Source organism: Phascolarctos cinereus, unplaced genomic scaffold, assembly GCF_003287225.1.
Source record: "Phascolarctos cinereus isolate Bilbo 61053 unplaced genomic scaffold, phaCin_HiC Scaffold_2;HRSCAF=192, whole genome shotgun sequence".
Taxonomy (NCBI): Eukaryota; Metazoa; Chordata; class Mammalia; order Diprotodontia; family Phascolarctidae; genus Phascolarctos; species Phascolarctos cinereus.
Genome location: NW_027555625.1, coordinates 42,800,615 through 42,816,908, shown reverse-complemented (window position 1 = coordinate 42,816,908; position 16,294 = coordinate 42,800,615). Strand labels below are relative to the sequence as shown.

The window sequence follows — 16,294 nt, the reverse complement described above, 5'->3', positions numbered from 1 at the left end:
TCCTTTCAGATGTGGAGCTAGGACAGGATTTGGTCTACATTCTTTTTTCTTCTTTGTTCTACTCTATATATTATATATTTTTTCCAGGTAGAAAGTCCTTTTTACTCTTTTGAGAATGAACACTAAGTTGGAACATTGAGTTAAAGGGAGCCAAAAACTCCCCTCAAACCTCATCTTTTCTTCCTCTTGCTGCCTTGCTGATTCCCAGGTTACTGGTCCCTGCAAATTACTGGTCTGCTTCATTTGCTTCCACATCCTTCCCGACCCTATGCTGTTCTTTCAGTAGGTTCCTACAGATGAGAAAGAGACTTTTCATACCAGAAAACATCAAACACTAAAAATAAGGGCTTGATTTTTTGTTTTGCTGATTTCTAGCCTTAAAGTGATGGAGAAAATGCTAATGCTGCAGGTTAAATTTAAAAACCGGTTGTTAAACATTTTTCAGAATAACACTGTCCCCACTCTTGCCCATTGACTTCTTTTAGCAAAGCCCTTGTTTTAGATCTAGACCCATCAACAACCAATCAGTCAAAAAGTATTCATTAAGTGCCTAATATGTGCCAAATACTGGGGCACTGGGGATACAAATAATAAAAATAACCTCCAGCATTTATATAATGCTTTAAGATTTGCAAAGTGCTCTTACAAATGTTATCTCATTTCATCCTCACGGCAACCCTGAGAGGTATTATCCTCATATAAAGCTGACGAAACTAAGCCAGAGCTGAAGTGATTTTCCCAGTGTCACAAAGCTAGTAAGTATCTGAAACAGATCTTCCTGACTCTAAGAACAGTACTGTACCTACCTAACCTCTGGTATCAAGGACAACACTCCCATGCATCAAGATGTCTACTGGGAACCACACTGAAACATCCTCTTTCCCTCAACCCCATGATAAATGACATGCATCAGTTATTCGAGTACTCTGTACAGGGTAGCTACTCAGTAAAAAATTGCTGACTGACTTTTCCTGGCTGAGCATGAAACTGTAGAAAGTACCACCACACATCAGCACACTTCCCAAATTGAAGCTCACCATTCCCAAGATGAAACCAACAATGTTATTACAAGTTTTCTCACTGGATTATTTTGAATACTTATTTGGGATTCAGGGATGCATGCTATGGTTTGCACATTTGAAAAACACAGACACAATAACACAGAGTGTGAATAAGCTGATAGATGTGCTATTGTGTGTGTTAATGATTGTGAAATCCAAAAGAGATAAAAATGTATATCTGAAAACAACTCATCTTCCAATGGAAATTCACAAAAAGTCTTCTTCAGAGAAATTAGAGTAAATAATAATAAATAATATTAGTAAATTAGTAAATTTACTAAATAAAATTAGTAAAGTAGAAAACAATAAATAAATAAATAAATAATGAGAAAGCAAACTTCAGAGTCAGAAATGGTCTCTTTCTTCTTTTACTATTATTCTAGTCGACAGCAAAGTTCCTCAATCAACCAGAATAAGTAACAGAAAATAGAATCAGGTTTCTATGCTCAGCTTCCTATCACCTGCCTCTTCCCCTCTTCTGTCCCATTTTGTCTAAATATTCCTGCATCTATCTACATGTCTCTCATCTCTAAACAGAGTCACTACAAGATAGAAATTAGGAACTGGAAGAAAGGCTCTGTTGAAGGTCTGGGATATCCCAGAGAAGGCAGAGGCTAATCCAAGGGAGCTTGATCAGTCTTACCAAGGTTCCAGACAAGTGAAGTTGAAAAAACTTCTGAAGGGATATGAACAGTCCTAATTTCTTTCTCTTTTATGGTTACTTTCCATTTTAGCAGTCATGTGTCTCTGTTTTTTGTAACTCTTCTGAGTCCCTGGATCCCCATTTGTTCCTTCTTACCTTTTTTTGTATTTTGGTAGCAAGGAGAATAACTAGAAATTGGATGGTGATGAGAATAGATCTATGTGAACTTGGGCTTTCAAAGCCAGCATCCATTCATTCAACAATGGTTATAATGGTTTATTATACCATTTCTGATATTATCCCTCCTCCACAATCACAAGGCTCACACACAGCAGCTTACTACCACCTTTCATCGTATCATATATATACTCAGATAATGGCTGCATTACTAGATTTGCCAGGGCAGAAATAAGATTCGGTCATTACAAGAGCATGGCCATTACATTACAATGTAATGTTAACTTGCAACAAATATTAAAACTGCAGAATGTCAAGGCTGGAAGAAATCTTAGAGAACATCTAGTCTACCTTTTTCCATTTGCTAAATAGGGAAATTGGGGCCCAGAATGGTGAAGTGATTTATTTGCCAACAAACAGCTAGTAAGTGACTTCCACAATTCCCTTTTCACTCGTTGCCCTCACTTCTCTTTTTACTTTCACAAAATGTAGAGAACTTATCTAATGCATTGGCTTAGCTATCTTCACCTGTATGGTCCTATAGGCCAAGAACTATAAGGGATAGCAGTGTCCCCCTCAGAGCTCTAGCACTGCTTTCAGCCCAGTAGTCCCAGAACCCAGGGGGTTGAGTACCTCTTTTTGAATGCCCCACCCCACCCCACCATGACCAACAGAACACCAATGGCCAGGTCAACTGCCCCAGATGGGCAAGTTAGCTTTAACTCCCTGGGAACTGTGCAACTTCTCAGACTCTTATTGGCCTTGCTACCAAACCTCTGTGCCATCGTCAAGGGCAGCCTGATAACGGCCTTTACAGATGATTCAGCTGCCAAATCCTTAGTAGCCAAAGCTGCTAAAAACCCAGAAAGGAAAATTCTCTCTATTAAATTCCTTGGCACTGTCAAATGGCAATGTCAAACATAGATAAGTTTTCATTGATGGAAATACCACTAAAGAAGGTATGAAACCATCCGATTTGCTGTACCTAAGGAGTACTCATCTTTTTCACCTGAATAGCAAGTCAAACCTCTTCTATACATTAACTGGAACCTCTTCTACCTGTCATCTCCCCATTAGAAATGTGAACTTGAAAGAAGTGGCTGTCTTGCTTTTCTACTTGTACCCCCCAGCTTATAGCATACAGCCTTGCACATAGTAGGTACTTAAATATTTTTTTCATTCATTCATGCTGGGCTCGCATGATGCACAAGCAAGTGCTTAGCTGATGATTTTGATAATGGTGATGATGTTAACAGTAACAGTATCATTGAGAAGACAAATCCATTGAGTGAATCAGAAAGTGGACCAAAAATTTTGAACTGGAAGGGACCTTTCAGACTAAGTTCAACCCTCTCATTTTACAGAGGAAGAAACTGAGGCACAGAGAGGCTTAGGTAAAATTAAATATCTGAGGTGGGATTTGAACTCAGCAGGTCTTCTTTACCCGAATGCTGCCATTCAGTGTTAAAAGGTTGGAAGAGCTTCCTGGTTTCTACCAGGGGAGATTTAAGAAAGCCCTGGTCCACAAAGGAAGAGTTTTATTAAAATCTGGCTTCCCCTAAGCTTTCTGCCTGAACCACAGACCGACGGGGGAGATAACAAAACAGAACAAGCAATTCGTCAAAGGTAATTAACGGGAGGCATGTGCTGAATGAAGATGGAGAGGCTGGCGAAAGGTGAAGAAATGCCAAGATGTCTTCCTTTTAAATTCTGGGTAGCTCCCAGGACAAAGAACCCAATCCCTTGCCTCTCATTTGGACATTTCTGTTCAAACTAATCTTCTTCCGTTGTTGGAGCTGCCAGTAGGAGTCCAGCAAGGTTGCTGACCCGTCACTGCTCCCCAAACTCCATTTAAAGTCTCCCTGCCTTTGGCGCAGACAGCGATTGGTTTATCCTGCTTAGGCTGTGCTTCTTAAGTTTAGCTTGTCAGAAAGAGAGAGAGGACTTTCTTTAGCAGGGGAGGAGGCTCACAGTTGCCTGTCATGAAGAAACACTGCTGTAAGAAAGGGGTGAGATCTATAACACAGACAGACCACATCACTGGAAGGAGTCATGCAGGATGGTTCTAGAAGAGTTTGACCCATTTTAGAGACCCCCTTGCTTTCATGCAATAAAGGAAGAGATGCCTACTGTTAAGCCCCTGGGCGGATTTTATTTGCTTCCTGTTCCCTGCTACTTCCAAAGTCTCTTCCAGAGACTTTAATAATGAAGAAATGACTCCCTCTCCCTTATTCCAAAAAAGAGTAGTGGGCAAGGGAGTGGGAGGGATGGGGGTGGTTGCAAGTTCCTATATGAATGGCAGTGGGGCAGTGGCCTAGGCACCATACAAAATAAGCTAACTAGTGATGCTTAATTTCTGTCTTGTAGGAGCTGAATTGGAAGGGGCATTGGCTCTAACTCAGGAGTCCTGGCTGGGTGTTAGTCCCAGGTCTGTTTCCATGTTATGATTTCACTCCCCGGGCCTTGGTAGCCTCACTTGCATAATGAAGATAATAATTCTTGCCTCATCTACCCCACAGGGATGTTATAAGTATAAATGAAAGCTTTGAAACTGCACTATAAATGTAATGTTTAATATCAATGTAACATTATACTTATATTACATATAGGCTTCATTAGTTTTCACTTCAGAATTATAGACAGAACTATTTCTTGGTGGAACCTATGATAGGGTTAGCTAAGATGGCGCAGTGGATAGAGCACTGGCCTCGTAGTCAGGAGGACCTGAGTTCAAATCCAGCCTCAGACCAGACACTTGACACTTACTAGCTGTGTGATCCTGGTCAAGTCACTTAACCCCAACTGCCTTGCCAAAAAAAAAAAAGAAGAAACCAGATAAGTATAAAATGATCATAGGTCTTAGAGCTGAAAGGGAACTTAAGAGAGCAAGGCCAGCTCGCCTCTCCTTCTATAGAACTGAGCACAGTATTCCCGATTTGGTCTGGCTAGAGTGGAGTGCAGAGGGGCATTATCATCTCCTTGTCCTGGCTGCTGTACTTCTCAGTGCAGGTCAGATAGCTCATGACTAACTCTCTTGCTGCTCTTTGGTCACAGTTCTTATTGGTTTGAGAAGGGCTCTACTTGGATCTAGAACTTGGTATGGTCTGAGGATTCCTCAACTGGGTCCAGGAACTCAACCAGGAGACTAGTAATTCTTCCTTTGCTCATCATAGCCACTCTGCTACAGTTGGTTTGCCTTCTTGCAGTTACTGGCTTGGCCCAGGAACTCTTCACTGTTCTGTGGCTGCCTCCATCAGCTGCCATTTCCACGTTCCAGAGAACTGAGGTTGAGTTTATCTATAGGTCCTCTCCTCTTCATCCTTGTCTCTTGACAACTTTTCAGCCTTCAGCCAACTTCTGTTAACATCCAGTTATGGCTTACTATATTGTAAAACTTTTGTAAGGATCACAGAATTGAACAATTTTCACTTAGATTTCATAAGACAGAGTGCTAATTTTAAATACAGATTCATATTTACAAGTCAACTCCTCCATTATGATATTTTACAAAGGATCAAGAAAAGAAAGCAAGGAAAGTATAATTAGTATCAGCACATCAAGCTGAATCTTGAAAGGAATTATGACATTTTAGGAGGAATGATGTTACAAAGAAGATGTGCAAATATGTTCAATATATGCATACATACATATATGTTTCTGATTTTTAAAAAATCCATCACTTTTTCCCCTTCATACCCCCATCCTACCCAGCTAACTGTAATCATCTGGAGCAATTTCTAGAAGGGTGTCTTCTTCTCCTGAGGGCACTTTGGGAAATGGGTTAATAATCTAGACCTTCCCCAACGTCATTTCTTTGCTTATTTAAAGGTAGATAATGATAACAAATTTAGGTACCTTTGAGGTTACCACTATCAAAACAAGTCAGTAACCTTCCACAGTAATTATGTCATTATTAGGGCTGAGTCCATACTAATAAAATAATCCTGAAGTCCTTAAGTAATTCTTTTTCTCTCATTTACATAACCAAAATGAATTATTCATTAGTAAAAACACAAATTGTCCAACACTATAACACTGGAGTAGGGTATAATTGACTTTTCCATGATTAGACTATCACTGGTAACACGTCCCTTATATTTCCAAAGGTCTCTACAAAGTACAGTTAGGGGAAGGTTGTAATCCTTAGTAACTTTGATGACAAACAAAACAATTAAATGGCTCAGCTGGTTCTAATAGCAATAGCTAGTATTTATGTAGTGTTTCAAGATTTGCAAAATGTCTTACAAGTATCCCATTTTAGCCTCACAACAACTCTAGGAAGTGGGTACTATAATATTATCCTTATTTTACAGATAAGGAAACCAAGGCAGATGAAGTGAAGTGACTTGCCCAGGGTCAAATATCTAATAAGTGCCAGAGGCAGGATTTGAATTCAGATCTTTCTGACTCCAACTCTAGAATTCTATCCACTGAGCCACTAAGCTGCTTAAATTATATTTCTTTGTGACCTGTATCCATCTTTCCAGGATCTTTTCAGGATTTTTTTTTAGTTATACTCATGTCACTCTTTAGTACCTCAACAAGTCTACATTCCAGTCAATCACATAGTCTTATCAGGTGATCAAACCCAAAGGATGGAATTAATCAGACTAAGCCAGTAGAAGCTAACTGCTGTCTTTTTGTATATTTACCAGTTCTCATGAGTCTCTTCTGAAATGAAAGGCAAATATTAGGCATTATCAGATAAATCAGGAGCATAAATGGGTGGATGGAGGGCCACATCTTAGAGAGGACATGATATGCAAGCTCCATGAAAGTCTCAGAACAGTCAAGTCAACCCCTTTGCAATGAACCTTAGAAGGACATTGACAGATGGTCTGAAGGGGAGGTGAGTGCCCCAGAATTTATCTATGCCATGCTGTGTCACCAAATATGGGAACAAGGAGTGAATGTCTAAGAAGGTGAATGTATTCTCCGCTGTAATCATTCCTCAAGAAATGGAAAGTCAACTGGTTTGTGGAACATTGCAGATCCTGTGTTAGTTGCATACAAAAAGTGTTAGTCCCTGTCTGGCCACTGAATAGAACATTGTATGGTCAGCATCTCTTGAGGTTTGGCTATGGCCCAAGGAATCACTGACTTTTAAGAAACTAAGACTTCAGTATCCATAAGAATAATGAACCAGAGCAAAAGAGAAATTAAATACCATATATACATGTGTGTGTGTGTATGTGTGTGTGTATATGTATATATATATATATATATATATATATATACATATATATGGATGTGTGTATATATTATACATAAATATGTATGCATGTAGTATATATGTATATTTCTTCCTACTAAGTGCTTAGAAATGAACTCAACATAGTATGGAACATCCATAAAAAGCAGATATAAATCTTACAGGCCAATAATGAAGTCTGTCTGGACAAAATGATATTGACCATTGCTACCTCCAGCTCACTGAGAATTTTCTGGTTGTGGTTCTTTCCAGATAAGAAGAACATTCAGCATTACTTGTACATTTCTTGCTGAGAGGCTCTCTCCAGGCTTTCTCTTGACATTCTAACCTATGGGTCCATCTCCCCTGAAGCCCCAGGACCATACTGAATTGTGGTGGGCATTCTTGTTTAAATCCACATCAACTTGGGAAAGAGCTGAGAGGAACGGCCAACATTCAAGTGGCTCTAAGGTCCAAATCAAAGGAGACTCTCTGTTCCAATTTACACAATAGTGCTCCAGCATCAGCAGTTAATAGAAGCACCAAATTAGGATGCCCTGAGCCCAGGAACCCCAGCTTGGTATGCTTGTAATAGGAAAATAAATAAATCATCCAGTTCGGTGAGTCTCCGGGGAAGTGGTTGTACAGTAAACCCCTCTCACCCTACTAAACAATATTTATATAGCACTTTTCTTTGAAAAGCTTAAAGTGCCTTCCAGACTAATTTATCCTCACAAAATCCCTGCGAGAGTAGACTTTCAGCTCCCCATTTCCTAATACTCCAGCTACTAACAAACAGATATTTCTTCCAGGCTCCATAATTACTGCTGTGTCAAGGCTGAATGACAGAACCTGGTGTTCCAGACTGGCTGATGGATTGGGCACATCCAAGGAGGGTTAATATTCACATAAAATGGAAAAGGAGGTAGAATGACCCCTCCCAGCAAGGACTCAAACAAGAAAAAGGGAACCAAACATTCCTGGCAACTGTATTGATTACTCTAATTACAAAAAACAAGGACTATAATCTTGCCTTTCCTCATTCCTAAGAAAGAGCAAATGATTCCATTTAATTCAGTAAGTATTGTCCATCATTGTAATAATAGCTAGCCATTATAGGTTGTGCTTTAAGGTTTGCAAAGAACTTTGCAAATATTACCTCATTTGATCCTCTCAACAATCCAGGGAAGTAGGAACTATTTTTATATCCATTTTACACATAGGGAAACAGGTTGACTTGCCCAAGCTCACACAGCTAGTAAGCGTCCGAAGCAGGATTTGAATTCAGATCTTCCTGACTTAAGCCTACCACCCACCCTAGCAGCTTCTGTCCTCGATACTGAATGAGCACTATGCTTAGAAAGGAAGAAAACTCTTATCTGCCACAGTTCCCAGTTAATGCTTTCTGTAAGAATAGGTCTGAATTGGATATTTTGGTAATATATGGTACTACAAATTAATGTGTAATTATGGCCATTTCTTACCTCTTTTAGATATTTAGAAGATTTCTGGGCAGCATACTCTTTCTATAACTATTGACACAGGCATGATTCTCCAGGAAAGTCAGCAAAAAACCAGTGATTCTGAACTCCTGGCTAACTGACATGCAGACTCCATTCCCCAACCCTGACTCACAGCTTCTTCCTCAAGGAAGGGGCCTATCTACCTCAGCCTTCCTCCCCACTCTGATTTACCACTCCAGATCTATCTACTCTCTGGAATACATGCTCCATAATGAACAAATTTCCTTTCATCTTAACCATCTTTCTTTCTCATTCCTTTCCATCTTTTGGCCCTTACAGAGACCAATCTCCCTCCCAATGGTACCACTTCCCTCTCCATTCTTTCTAGCCCCTGCTCTTCTTTTTCTCAAACCCCTCATGTGCTGGTTGTAGCAATAAGATCAGAATATTCCTTCCTACCTCATTGCCACTTCCAGACATTCCCTCTACCGCCTTCACTAAGCAATCTCACCTCCTCTGAGGTTCACCCTATCCAAATTTATCAATCCAAATCACAGTGGATTTTATCTTTGACTCCCAGGACATTCTCTTTCCTTTCACAATGAGTTTAGTACCTGGCTCACAGACTTTCTCTCCTCCTCATATTCTGCCTCCATACTAGGGGACTTCAATAAATATACTGATGCTCCCTCAAATACACTAAAGTCCCAGTTCCTCAATCTATTCAACTTCCATGACCTACTTCTCCAAACCTACCTCAGTCATATTTGGAGATCACCTCTGTTATACCCCCTAACTTTGAGTGTTCCCCATTGTTCTGTCCCAGATCCCATTTTTTCTTTCTCTATACTCACTCCATGATCCAATCAGTTCCCATGAATTTAATAATCAATTCTATGTAGACAACTCCCAGATCTATATGTTAGGCCCTAAGCTCTCTCCTAAGTTCCAGTACTGCATGCAATACCTATTTTATGGAGGGAGGGCTGGTCCTCTGCAGGGAAACCATTTTGATTCCTTATTGCCTGAAGTCCCAGTCTAGGGGAAGTTGGTGTCAGAATCTTTACTGGGTCAGGTGCTTTATATGAACTTTGTATTTTTATAAACTATATTCTTCTAAACACTAACCAGTAAAGTAATTTTTAATTGAATTTGTGGTTCATGGGGGTTTATTGACTTTTGGATTAAGTCTTATTCAGGATTGGCTTATAATAAACATTTTGAATTAGATGTCTCAAAGACATCCCAAACTCAACATGTCAGTCAGTCGGTCAACAAGTATTTATTAAGTATTTACTACTTGTCAAGTACTATACCAAGAACTGGAGCTACTAAGAAAAGCAAAAAGAGTTCCTTCCCTCAAAAAGTTCAGATTCTAATGGAGGATATAACATGTAGATAACTAGGCATATACAAAATTTATAAAGGATAGAGGGAAGGAAATAGACAGTGAAACTATGCTAACAGGGATTCTCAATTGATCCCTCTCAGAACTAGAAAAATCTAACCATAAAATAAATTAGAAGGAAGTTAGGGAGAGCAATAGAATTTTAGAAAAGTTAGATATGATGGACCTCTGGAGAAAACTGAAGGGGAATAGAAAGGAGTATGCCTTTTTCTCAGCTGTACATGGCACCTTCACAAAATATTGACCATATATTAGGGAATAAAAAGCTCACAGATAAATGTAGAAGAGCAGAAAAAATAAAGGCACCCTTTTAGAGAGCACAATATCATTTAAATTATATTCAATAAAGGACCTTGGAAGAATAGATTAAAATTTAATTGGAAACAAAATAATTTCATCCTAAAAAATGAGCAGATCAAAGAACAAATCATAGAAACAATCAATAATTTTACTAAAGATAATGACTACAAGACAACATACTAAAATTTGTGTGATGCAGCCAAAGTAGTACTTAGGGCAGAATTTATATCTCCAAATACTTACATCCATAAAAGAGAGAAAAAGCAGATCGATGAATGAGGCATGCAATTAAAGACAACTAGAAAAAGAACAAATTTAAATTCCCCATTCATACACCAAAATAGAAATCCTGAAAATCAAAAGAGATATTAACAAAATTGAACGTAAAAAAAATTGAATTAAATTAAAAGATGATTATATGAAAAAGGATAATAAAATAGATAAACCATTTGAATTTGAAGAATAGAGGGAAGACACTAAAGCTAGGAGGGCAGGATAAGGCCCCTGCAGGATTGAGATTTGAACTGAATTTTGGGAAAAGTAAGAGGTGAGAAGGGATATAATTGTCTAAAACAGAACTCATCCCCACCCACCCCCAAAGCACTTTATTTTGACCTCACTGCCTCCAGGCTGTTCCCACTCCAATCTATCTTCCACTCAGCTGCCAACAGGTTTTCCTAGAGTGTAGGTGTGACCATGTCATTCCTAACCATGTCAGTAAACCCCAATGGTTCTCTAATACCTCTAGGATAAATACCTGCTTGGTATTTAAAGTCCTTTCCAATTGGGCACTATCTGACTTTCCAGTCTTGTTACACATTACTTCCCTTCATTCATGCTAGGGTAGAGTTAAACTGGCCTTCTTATTGTTCTTCATACACTTCCTTTCCCATCATTTTGTTTCTGTACTGGCTGCCACATTTCCAGGAGTATAGTCTCTCCTCACCTCTGCCTCTTGGAACTGCTAGTATCCTGCAAGACTGAGCTCAAATACAACCTCCTATACAATATTTTGGTTGCCATTCTCTTCTAGCTTCTAGTAGACTTTTTTTTTACAAAATGACTTTATACCTATTCTGCATCTATCTTGTATTTGACTGTATATGTATATATTTCTCTCCTGGTAGAATTTATGCTCCTCAAGGGCAGGCATGACTTCATGTTTATTTTACATCTTCAGCATTTAGCATAACTTGACACAAAGTAGGTCTTCAATAAATGCTTGTTGATTGATTAGTTGATTGAAACAATTAATCAGATCTATTTTTTTTAAAAAAAGAATTGTCCCAGAAAACTAGATGAGATTGGATGATTTAAGAATGACTGGACTCCCTAACCAAATGCAAACAAAGAAAACAAAGGAAACAACCCACAAAAACCCTTCAAGAAACTATGTTTTATAATAACTGCCCAGAACTGCTGGAACCAGGGAGCCAAAGTAGAAATTGAAAAAAGAAAACTACAAAGGGTGCTTCCTGAAAGAAACTGAAAATGAATATACTCATAAATGTAATAGCCCCTATCCAAAGTGTCCAAGTCAAAGAAAAAATACTGCAAGCAGACAAGAAGAGATCTAGTATCAAGGAATTATAGTCAGAATTGTCATAATAATTGCAGTAATTACTGAAAGGAAGGGCTTAGAATATGATACCACTGGATTATTGATGTAAAGATGGAAGGGACTTAAGAAGCTACTTACAAAAAAAATAACTGATACCTAAATTAACAGAAGAAGAAAAGGAGAATTTAAACAAGCAGATTGCATAAAGAAATAAATTGAACAAGACATAAATGAGGTATTAAAGGAATAACACCAAGCTCACATGTGCAGGTGAATTTATTGAACTTAATGGGGAAATTGGTATGCTCATCAAATATAAAAGTCACACCAAGCTGGGAGGGGTAACCAACACACTGGTCAGCAGAATTAGGGTCCTAAAAGACCTTGACAGATTTAAACACTAGAGCTGAGTCTAATAAAATGAAAATCAATAGGAAGAAATAGAAAGTTCTAGACTTGGGTACAAAAGACAATCAACTTCAAAAGTTCAAGATGTCTCAGAGTTCCATAGAGTTGTTCTGAAAAAGGCCTGGTGGTCTTTGTGAGTGGCAAGCTGAATATGAGTCATCATTAGGATACAGCAGCCAAAAAGGGTTAATGCAATCCTGTTCTATGTTAAGAGAGGCACACCTTACAGGAATAAGAAGGCAAGAGTCTCACTACACTTTTCTTTCATTAGACCTCATCTGGAATCTTACATTCAGTTTAGCATGGTACAATTTAAGATGAACGATAAACCAGGGAATGACTAGAGAAGAGTAACTATGATGGTGAAGGGACCTGACTCCCTGTCATATGAGGACATTGGGCCTAAAGAAAAGAAGACACGATGGCTGTCTTAAAATATTCAAAGGGCTGTCATGTGGAAGAAACATTTGACTTAATCTTTTTGACCCCAGAGAGAAGAACCAGAAACCACAAGTGAAAGCTGCAAAAAGTTAAATTTAGACCTGACATCAGGAAAACATCCTAACATTTAGAGTGATGCAGAATTGGAAGGGTTGCTTAAGGGGGAATGGGGTGGGTTGGGTTTCAGTAATACCAAGACAATGTGTATGTACCACAGAGATCAGAGCAAGAAGAAAAGAACCTATACGTATAAAAATATGCATAGCATCTCTTCTGTGGTGAGAAAGAGCTTGGAATTAAGGTCATCAATTGGGGAACAGCTGAACAACTTATGGCATATGACTGTAATTGTGCTATAAGAAATTATGAAGGGGACAATTTTAGAGAAACATCGGAAGAGTTGTATGAACTGATGCAGAGAGAAGTCAGCAGAACCTGGAGAACAATTAATACAATAGCAACACTATAAAGACAAACAACTTTGAAAGACTTGAGAACTCTGATCAACATAATATCCAACCACAACTTCAAAGGACCAGTGATGAAGAATGCTATGCAGCTTCTGACAGAACAGTGACTGACTCAAGCTGCAGAAAGAGATGTACATTTTTTGAACATAACCAATTAGAGAATTTGTTTTCCTTGGCTATAGAAAAATAACAATAACAAGAAAAGGAATGGGCTCCTTCTCCTTGGAGGTCTTCAAGCAGAGGATAGATGACTATGTGTCAGGTGTGCTATGATTTGGATTCCTTTCACGCATGAGTCAAACTAGATGGCTATTGAAGTCCCCTCAACTCTCAAATTCTATGATTTTTGATTCTAAAAACTACCTCCAATATTACATGAATTGTTCACAAAAAATAGAGGAAAAAAGGCATCCTGACAACCTCCTTCTATGAGATAAATATGGTCCCAATACCCAAGCCAAAGAGAGTTAAAGCAGAGGGAAAAAAACACCATAGACCATTGCATCTCCTAATGAATATTGATGCAACAATATTGAAGAAAATATTAGCAAAGTGACTATAGCTGTAATGCAGAACATTATTTTACCATTTTAGGTAGTAGGGCCCTTTAAGCCATGGAAAGCAGAAATTATTGCTTAATCTTGCCCCAGACCTCTCTCCTCCTAAATCTAAACAATAGTGAAATGCACTCTTGTATAGCTCAGCATAGCCTGTACCTCCAATGCAAATGGATAAGAAAGCTTGAGATATAACTGCTTTAGATAATTATGTTTATACCAGAGACCAGGATACCTGGTCTGGTTTGTGTGATCTCTGATCTGTAATGATGGGGTGCTCGTGTGCTTGTGCTTGTACTTGTGCCCCAATTTGTCCCTAGTCTCAGAAATACTGTCGCTGACAACCACTTCCCAGCCCAAGGACACTGTGCCTAGCAGTATTCATGCATGGGCCTCAGCATGACCCTTATCTCTCACCCTGGTACAGCTACACAGAGCTGGGCTGCTCAGGCCCCAGCCCTCAGATCATGTCTCTGGAAGCCTCCCAATTCCTTAGTAAGTTCCTGTCTTGTGAGAAAGCTTTCCCTTGTTGCAGAGAATTCTCTCATCAAGACAGAGGGAGAGGGGTGTCCTTGGCCAGCCCAAGGACTCTTCCTCCTGCCAGACTCCAAAGATCCATACCTCTGTCATCTCCCTCCCTGTCCGGTATACTCCCTGTACTTTCCCATCCATAGCCCCCAAAGTCACCTGCACTTTTGGATTACCTCATCAGTGTTCCTGGCATTTCTTTCCCATGCTCTTTTCCATATAAACCCTAGCTCAACCCCTGACCTGAGCTGCTTGATTTGGGTGTGCATACCCCTTGCAGCTGCACGCTAATAAATCCACATTTTAAATTACATCTGGGTCTCGCTCGCTGATTTCTTGGTACAACATGGCAACATAGCCAAAAGATTAATCACTCTGACAACATGGGACTTATATTAGGAATAAGAAGTTGGTTCAATGTTAGGAAAACTACTAACATAATTGCCCATAATAATAACAAGACAATAAAAATCTCATGATTATACCAATAGATAAGGAAAAAGTTTTGGACAAAATAGACATTCCTATTTAAAAAAAAAACACACTAAAAGGGGCAACTAGGAGGTGCAGTTAATAAAGCATCAGCCCTGGAGTCAGGAGGACCTGAGTTCAAATTCAGCCCCAGACATGATACTTACTAGCTGTGTGATCCTAGGCAAGTCACTTAACTCTGACTGCCTCATTAAAAAAACAAACAAACAAAAACACTAAAAAAACCTTCAGAATAAATGGATCTCCATGTAATATGGTAAACTGTATCAATAACTAGCAAATCCAAAACTAGCATTATCTGTAATGGAGACACTCTAGAGGCCTATCCAATAAGATCAGTAGTAAAGCAAGAATGTCCGTTGGTACCACTATTATTTGATATGGCTCTAGAAATGCTAGAGAAAGTAATAATACAAAAAAACCCCCAGAAATTGAGGCAATGAGTATACGTAAAAAAGAAACAAAATTAATAGCATTTGCATGTGATAAACCAAGTGATTTACTCAGAGGGCCCCAAAGATCAACCAAAATCAATTGAAATAATAACATTAATAAAGTGGCAGGATATAAAATAATGCTCTCATATCATTAGTCTCTGTATCTCGCTAACAAAACCCAGCAAGAGGAAATAGAAAAAGAAAAAGAAACTTCATTCAAAGTACTACAAAACATACAAAATATCTCGAGGTCAACCTACCAAGACACACTCAAAACAGAGGGAAGTGAGTAGCCATAGCCTTCTCACCCCCAGTCCCCCATGTAAGCAGCCATAGCGTAGAATTATTTAACAGTTTGAGGGCTGTGCTGTGCTTTGGGGAACTGAATTAAAAAGACAGTGATCTTGCCTGTGTCAGCTATATTTGTCTCACATTGTACACATGAGATTGGGTATGGAGACAGCAAACCAGGGAAGGAGATCTAAAGTCTTCATTCAGGTTTGAACAAGTCTGTGCTTCCAGAGAGAGATTTTATGGCTGGAAATTCAAGGACCCAAGCATTGAGATAATATTTTGTTTGAGGGAGAAAGACAGTAATGTTCTGCCCCGACTATTCCTTGCACATGCAAGCTGGGGGCGAGGGGAGGGCAGATGGAGGGGCAGGGAGCAGGGGTGGAACAAGAGTAAATATCAAAGGGACAACAGAGATTTGTTCCCCTCTCCTCTGAAAATCCATTCTCTTGAGGGGAGTAGCTCCTAGGGGAGACCCAGCCCACAAAAAAAAAGAGAGGTCCCAGCTGCTGAAGCCTGCTCAGTAGGTTTCTTGACCTTTCAGTTCCATCTGCCCCGCTTGTCTGTACCATGTAGTGTTTATACAGGCTCCTTGTCCCTTGGTAGAGAGGTGGTGAGCTAAGGCTACAGAATGAGGCCCAAGATTTTTCAGACACAGCCAATGTGTTTCTTTGTTTTCCTTGAATTAACTTAATTGTTGGGAGGGGAAGGGGTTAGTAGTAATTGAGATGCAAGAAAAAAGAGCATCAACAGAACATTTTAAAATACACAAAAAATAACAAAAAGTTAAGAAAGAGATGCGAACAAAAAAGCATAGTTAGATCACTACCTTGTTCAATGTAATACACACTTTTAAAAACCAAACT

At 39.1% G+C, this 16,294-nt stretch overlaps 1 protein-coding gene across 1 annotated transcript in view; it reads right to left on the bottom strand.

Annotated features, from left to right (window-relative positions):
* Positions 1-16,294, bottom strand: part of HYDIN (HYDIN axonemal central pair apparatus protein) — a 464,226-nt gene that overhangs the window by 233,695 nt on the left and 214,237 nt on the right.